General features: G+C 42.2%; 1 pseudogene; it reads left to right on the forward strand.

Moving 5' to 3' along the window:
- Positions 1–5,235: 5,235 nt before the first annotated feature.
- On the forward strand, positions 5,236–6,442 carry LOC113603276 (bcl-2 homologous antagonist/killer-like; annotated as a pseudogene).
- Positions 6,443–8,216: the final 1,774 nt, after the last annotated feature.

The following is an 8,216-nucleotide window of genomic DNA, read 5'->3' on the forward strand; positions in this document are numbered from 1 at the left end:
ATAACAAATAACCTAAAGTGCACACTATAGATCACAAGTCTGAAAAATGACATTAGCTGCTATCCTGAGCAAGACGCTTGATCTCTCTGTGCCTTAAACATCATTTCTCTGTAAAATGGGGACAATAATAGACTCTACTTCATAGAGTTATTGTGATAATTTAATAAGAGAGTTCTCAGGAGCATGAAGCACAATGCATGTCACATAGTAAATAAATCTTGTAGGACTTGATTCATTCATTAAATTTTACTATGTGCCAAGAACTACTATGGGTACTGGCAATACAGTGAAGAAGAAAGTTTTTACTATTGTGCTGCTTTAAATTAAATTTTAAAATGAAAAAGTAAATGTATACATAAACAAAAACTTTTAGATAAAGATAAATGCTATGAAGAAAAATAAAACAAAATGGATGATAGGGATGGGAAAGAGGTACCTCAGGGAGAATCATCACACAAGGCTTTGTTGAGAAGCAGCATTTGAACTGAGATATGAATGACAAAAAGATCTGGGCTCAAAAACAAGTGAAAAAAATTGGTAGCTTGGTGAGATAAGGGGGAGGTGTGGCACAAGGTATGGTCACAGAGGGGAGGTCAGGGCTGATCATCTAAGTCTGTGGTGAGGAACTGTATTGCATTCTAAGTACAAAGGGAATTCAGTGAAAAGTCTTAATATTTTAAATGTTTTTTTTAATTTTTATTTTTATTTTTGATAGAGAAAGGAAGAGAGAGAATGAGCAGGAGAGGGGCAGAGAGAAAGGAAGAGAGGATCTGAACAGGACTCTGTGCTGACAGCAAAGAACTCAATGTGGGGCTTGAACTCACAACCTGTGAGATCATAACCTGAGCTGAAGTAGGATGCCCAACCAACTGAGCCACACAGGTGCCCCTGAAAGTTTAATATTTTAAAGATTACTCTGACTCTTGAAGACAGAGAACAAACTGAAGGTTGATGGGGGCTGAGGGAGAGGGGAAAGTGGGTAATGGGCATTGAGGAGGACACTTGTTGGGATGAGCACTGGGTGTTGTATGGAAGCCAATTTGACAATAAATTATATTAAATAAATGAATTAAATAAATAAATATTTAAAAAATAAAATTAAAAAAATAAAGATTACTCTGGCTACTGTGTAAAGAATGGACTATGGGTTGGGTGTAAAAGTAGAAGTGAGAGCTAGAGAAGAAAAAATGCTTGATGGAAGCATAGAAGTAAAAAAGTAACTTTCCCCGAGGAAAGCATAAGGTAAGACAGAGATAAAGAGGGTTCATAAATGAGCTAGCTGAGGGAGACATGAGCATAGTGCAGAGTAGTGGTGAGAACCCTTCAGTGGTTCTCTACTCTCTCCTTACTCCCTCCTTTCTTTACTATGAAGAAGTAATTTGTGCCTGAAAACTATCCCACTGAGAAAAACTATAAAAACTGGGTCAAAAGTAAAACTGAATGTTAAGTTGGAGCAACCAAGGTGGCCACCATGACTTGAAGGGCTGAATCAGTGCCTTCTCCACTCGGGGCATTTTCTGAATCTCACTGCAGAACAAAAAGGCAAAACAAAAAACAGTGGCTTAGCAGTTCCCATGGGGTACAAGGCCCCTCAAAAATAGTTATAGGCAGCCAGAAATTGAAGAGCCACAACCCTAGAGAAAAAGCAACCACAGAAAAGTGAGACCAACATCCCGCAGGCAATTTCTCATCAGTGCATTTGCCAAATTCTCAAATGCAGGTGTAGGTGGTGAGAGTGTAAGAAACCAAGCAAACATAGGGGATAACTTCCTCCAAGAGGTGGAGCTAATTTCCCTCTCCTTAAGTAAAAGCAGGACTTAAAAACACATGGAAAGAACACAGTGTGGGAATGGAAAAATAGTAACTCTGCCATGGAGAAACCTGTCGGACACCACCTAAACTAAATGATCAAGGTCAACATCAACAGTGGTAAGTCAGGGAATATCATGTACCCACTGTTACCACATGACAAGGAGGGCACCTCACCTCCATGATACTCTTTCAAAAACTCATAACCCCAATCTAATCATTAAAAAAAAAATTAGACACACTAAAAGTGACTGGCATTCTCCAAAATACCTGACCAGCATTCCATGACTGCTCATGGTTAAGGTCATGAAGAACAAGGAAAGACTGAGGATCTGTCACAGTGCAGACGAGACTAAGGAGACGTGACGACTAAATGTCATATGGTGTTCTGGATCGGAGTCCAGAACAGTAAAGGGACAAAAAAGGAAAAAGGGAGAGAAATTCAAATAAAATTTATAGTTTAACTAATAGTAATATGCTAATGTTGCTTCCTTACTTTTGGAAAATATATCATTTTATGTAAAATGTTAACATTAGGGAAAACTAGGTAAAGGGTATTTGGGAACTTTTTTGTAAATTCCAAAATAAAACAAAAGTAATGATAGTGATGAGGGTAGTGCTTCAGGGAGGATGGTCAGGGAGGGATTCACCACAAAACAGAATTTTAAAAGATGGTTTTTGAAAAAGCTGCTAACAGGTGAAAATACTAAGTAAGGATTTGGGCAGCCCCAGAGACATGTGAAAACAAAAACTGGAATTCAGGACCCACCAAAAAGAATGTACTGGCCTTTCAGTTGAGACCTGATGGGCCATGCCGAAGGGGCAAGGCAAATCAGAAATAGACCCCCCTCCTTTGGTGACGGATAGTAACTAGCCCTTTGGTGGTGATTGCTTTATAGTGTATTCTGATGTCAATTACAATGTCGTACACTGAAATTTATACAATGTTACATATAATTTTATGCCCCAAAAAAAGTCACACTGAAAAAAAAGAGGGGGGTAGGAAATAGACACTCCTTACAAAGCCTGAAACAGAGCTTGAAATCATCTCAATACATGGTTGAATCAAGGTGATCTGTCCACACTCTGCCAGCCAGAAGGAAATTTAATCCTTTCTACAAGATAACATGATTCAGAGCCAGTGTAATTTTTCATATACAATTTAAAGTATTTACTGCAAAAAATACCAGGCATGACAGTAAACAGAAATGATCAAAATTCAATTTTTAAATATGAGGCAATAGAAAGATACCCATAGATAGCTCAGATTCTAGAATTATCAGGCAGGAATTTTAAGATAATTATGATGATTATGTTCCAGAAAATAAATGAAAAGATGGATAATTTCTCCAGGGAACTGCAATCTATTTTTTAAAGAAAAAAGGAGTGAAAATGCTAGCCTGGAAATTAAAACAATTGAAATTAATTCAGTATATAAGTGTAAAACCAGATTAAACTCAGCAGAAGAGATGATTATTGAAAAGAGTAGAAAAGATCCAAATAGATGCAGAGAAAGGGGGGGAAAGAATAGAAAATGCAGAAATAAGCATAAGTGACATAGAAACATCATGAAAAGGTCTTAGCATATGGATAATTGGGATTCTAGATGGAGAAGAGAAAATGAAGGAGTGATAATGGAAAAAATACTGACGACTGATGAAATACATCAAGACACAAATTCGAGGGAGAGTGGGACAGAGGACCTGAAGAGTTCTGTGAGTCTGAGCAGGATATTCACAAAGAAAACCGAGTCTCACCAGCCACTGTGGACTGCTTGGGTGGAGGCCACAGTGGGCAAGAGGCACAGTCCACAGTCCGGGTATTGCCAGGACCAGGCAGAGGGTGGCATAGGATGGACCGGGAAGAGAACCTGGCCGTATGTCTGCTTCCCTCCGAGTGTGTACTCCAGGAGGGAAAATCCCATCAACAGTGTTTGAAGGAAGGACACTCCAAGCTTTGAAATATTCATTCCTTGCATGTAAAATATCAATGTTGGATGCCAGATCAAGATTCAGAGGAAGAAAAGTTTATTGATACTATTATGTTTTACCAAGGTGAAAACAACAGAGAATTTTCTCTGGTCATTAAAACAGAGAACCAAAATGGAAAACCTATTTTCTACTAATACCTCTTTAGTTGAACCAGTTTCTTCCTCCATGGAACACTGGAGAAAATGGATGAGTTCTGTTTTTTCAATACATATAAAGTAAATGATTCTCTTACTCCAAGTTATTTTTAGAAGAAACACTTAATTGAGCAATTATGGGCTGGGAGCAGAATAAATGTGTTTTGAGAATTGTTCTAAAAGCAAAAAGAATGGAAAGATTGTTATTTTCAAACTTGACTCTTCAAGCAAATCACACAATTTGTACATCTTTTGTGAATGGTATGAAGGTGGCTAATGGGACTGGTATAATCCATAACACAGAGCTCAATGAGAAAATGTCTATCAGGAAAGTTCAGCTTACAACTTCATTCAATCTTTCCTATTTAGTTCTAAAATAGCGTTGGATGGGGATGAAAGGCACAACACAGAGAATGTAGTTAATGGCATTGTAAGTGTTGTATGGTGACTGATGGTCGCTACACTTGTGAGCACAGCATAACATATGGACTTGTCGACTCACTGTGTTTTACACTTCAAACCAATGTAACATTGTGTGTCAACTATACTTCAATAATATATATATTGAACACACACACACACACATACATGCAAAAAAATAATAATTCCTTAAATTGTGTTTCACTCTTTGGGGAAAAAAATCAAGCAAACGTTCATAGGCACATGATATAAATGGATAAAACCAAAGTCTGTAAAATATTAAAAACTACAGGAAAAAAAATCCATTGCCTTTAAATGACAAAAACTAAGGCCTATAGCTGACTTTTCAAAGATATTATACTAGATAGAAAAGAATAGAGTGATATAATTAACAGTACACTTCCAAATACCTCTAAGGATCAAAATCTAAAGCAGGGAAAATACTAGAAAGTATTTTGAACTGAATAATAATGAAACCATAACTTGTGGGATGCATCTCAACTAAAGCTCAGGAGAAAAGACGAAGTCTTAAATATATATTAGAAAATAAGAAGGAGGGGCGCCTGGGTGGCTCCGTCAGTTAAGTGTCTGACTTTGGCTCAGGTCATGATCTCACGGTGCGTGAGTTCCAGCCCCGCATCAGGCTCTGTGCTGACAGCTCAGAGCCTGGAGCCCATTTCGGATTCTGTGTCTCCCTCTCTCTCTCTGCCCCTCTCCCGCTCGCACTGTCTCTGTCTCTCTCAAAAATAAATAAAACATGGAAAATTTTTAAATAAAAAAAAAAGAAAAGAAGAGGGTTAAAAGTCAATGAAGCATCCATTTCAAGAAGCCAGAAGAGGGCCAAGCTGGGGCAAGCAGAAGCTGCATCCAGACATCGGGACTGCACTGATACCTGTTCCAGAAAGCTGGGCCTGGGCACCTGACCCCCAAGAGCAGCCGCTGGCCCCTCAGGATCTCTGGCCTTGGCCCCGTGAGCCATCCCAGGCCTGGGTGAGGGTCCTGGCAGGCTAGCGCTGCCCTCCGCTGGGACCCAAGAAATGGCATCCGAGCAATGCCCAGGTCCTCCCAGGCAGGAGTGTGAAGAGACTGCCCCATCTGCTACTTCGGAGGAGTAGGTAGCCTGGGACACCAAGGAGGTTTTCCGCAGCTATGTTTTTCACCATTAGCAGCAGGAGCAGGAGGCTGAGGAGGCAGCTGTGCCTACTGACACAGAAATGGTCACCTTGCCCCTAGAACCTAGCAGCACCATGGGGCAGGTGGGTCGGCAACTCACCATCACTGGGGACAACATCAACCAGCGCTACGATTCAGAGTTCCAGGCCATGCTGCAGCGCCTGCAACCCACAGCAGAGAACGCCTATGATATTTTCACCAAGATTGCCTCGAGTCGATTTGAGAGCGGCATCAACTGGGGCCGAGTGGTGGCTCTCCTGGGCTTTGGCTACCGCCTGGCCCTCGACATCTACCAGCACGGCCTGACTGGCTTTCTGGGCCGGGTGACCAAACTGGTGGTTGATGTCATGCTGCGTCACTGCATTGCCGGTGGACTGCACAGAGGGGCAGCTGGGTGGCAGCCCTGGACTTGGGAAATGGACCCATCCTGAACGTGCTGATAGTTCTGTCTGTGGTTCTGTTGGGCCAGTTTGTGGTACGAAGATTCTTCAAATCATGACTCCCAGAGGGGCCCTTTGGGGTCCTAACTGAGACCCTTGCCTGGGCTTCAGCCAAGCCTTCTCCCATCACCCCCCCTCCTTTACAGGGGTCCCCCTCAAGAATACAGAAGCTTTAGCAAGTGGGCACTCCAGCTTTGGGAGGGCCCTTGCCTGGGGGTCAGTCAGGCTGCCAGGGGTGCCCCAACATTGCATGGTGCTAATGGGCCCCCTCTCTGGGCCCCATCCTGTCAGAGAGGGGGTATAGCCTTCTTCCTCAGCTCTCTGGGACATCCTCAGCCCTATCTATTGGGCACTGGGGAGATTCACAACTTGGGGAAGCAAGAGGCTGAGAGTCACTTCTCCCCTCAAAATTTTTAACGGTTATATCTTTATGTAATACCCTTGGAAGGACCCTCCCCCCACCCATTCCCACCGCTCTGCCCAAGCCAGGAAGTCTGGGGTGTGGGGGTTAGTAGACTACCCTGTGTTCCCCAGGATTCAGCTGTTCTAGAAGATCAGAGCTCGATTGCTAGGCCTGGAGCCCAGTCCTGGCCCTTCCTAAGCTCTCCCCCTGCTCCCACTCCCCCCCACCCCCACCCCATATCACATTTGCAGTGGACTCGCAGGGATTCTGGGCCTCGGTATGGGGTAGAGATGAAGTTGGGGGCACGGACCAGGGCTGTCAGAACCTCATCAGCATCCCCCAAGCCCGCCTCCCAAGATCCTCAGTTCTCTCCCTTCCCCTCATCTATTACCACTTAAACCCAACCTGTTCACTACAAGTGAAGCCCACCCTGCCCCCATCACTCCAAATAAGGAAGGAGGGGTCTTGGGTAAGTGGAGTGCTGAGGTTCCCTCCTTGCCCAGGTACAGAATTTGGTTTGTTATTGTCAGGGAAAGAGGGTAAGGAACTCATCTTGAGGTTTCTGAGAAAAGAGCTATTAACGCCACTAGGAACCCCAGGATTGGGATCTTCCCTCACGGCCCAGGTACAGTGTAATCTGGGGGTGTGGATGGGGAAACTGTGAGTACTTGAACTCTACCGCGACCCCCCACTCTCCACACTCTTCACCTGCCTAAGCCCCTCCTGTGGGTGGGGTGGGAATGCCTTGTCTATCTTGCACAGTCTAGAGGTTTGGGGGTAGATTAAGCCACATGCAGGGAGGGGATGCAGACAGAGCCCACTGGCCAGCCCCCACCTTCTGAGTGTGTCTGAAATAAACTGCAATCTCTGAAAAAAAAAAAGAAGCCAGAAAAAAAAATTAAACAAACAAAAAAATGCGAGTTGAGAGCAAAAATAAAAGGAGGGAAAAGAAAGAATAGAAAACAAAGATACATAATATAGAAAAGATTTTAAAGCTGGTTATTTGAAGTGACCAAAAAAATGGCTGATCCCCTAGAAAGAACAATCAAGAAAAAAGAAGTACAAATTATTGTATGACAAACAGACAAGAAGACATCACTACAGATTCTAGAGACTAACAAAGTAGGAGGATTATGGCAATTTTATGCAAATAAATGTGAAAAATCATATTAAATGGAGAAGTGCCTAGGGTAAAAATGCAACTTACTAAAACCACCACAAGAAGTATCAATCTTAACAGCCCTATATCTATTAAATAAATTGAATCTGTAAATAAAAACTTTCCACTAAGAAACCTCCAGAAAAAAAAAAGTTAGAGAGGGGGAGAGCCAAACCATAAGAGACTCTTAAAAGTTGAGAATAAACTGAGGGTTGATGGGGAGTAGGAGGGAGGGAAGGGTGGGTGATGGGCATTGAGGAGGGCACCTGTTAGGATGAGCACTGGGTGTTGTATGGAAACCAATTTGACAATAAATTTCATATATATATAAAAAAGGAAACCTCCAGGCCCATATGGCTTCATCAATGAACACTTCCAAGCATTTTAAAAAGAACTAACACCAAATCTTATATAGATGTTTCTAAGGAATAGAAAAGAGAAAACATTTGCAACTTGTGAAGAAGCTACCACAATCTTTATACCAAAACCTGAAAAAGACATTTTTAAAAAGGAAAGTTATAGGTTAATGCCCTCTCATGAACGAAGATGACCTCGTTTAGCCAAAAGCAAGCAAAATAAAAGTAATAGAAATTAGAACAGCAGCTACCTTTGGCATGCAATGACTGGGAGGGAATGTGAGGTAGGCTTCGAGGGTGCTGGTAACGTTCTGTATCATTATATCGATAG

The sequence above is a fragment of the Acinonyx jubatus genome, chromosome A1 (assembly GCF_027475565.1).
Source record: "Acinonyx jubatus isolate Ajub_Pintada_27869175 chromosome A1, VMU_Ajub_asm_v1.0, whole genome shotgun sequence".
In the NCBI taxonomy this organism is placed as follows: domain Eukaryota; kingdom Metazoa; phylum Chordata; class Mammalia; order Carnivora; family Felidae; genus Acinonyx; species Acinonyx jubatus.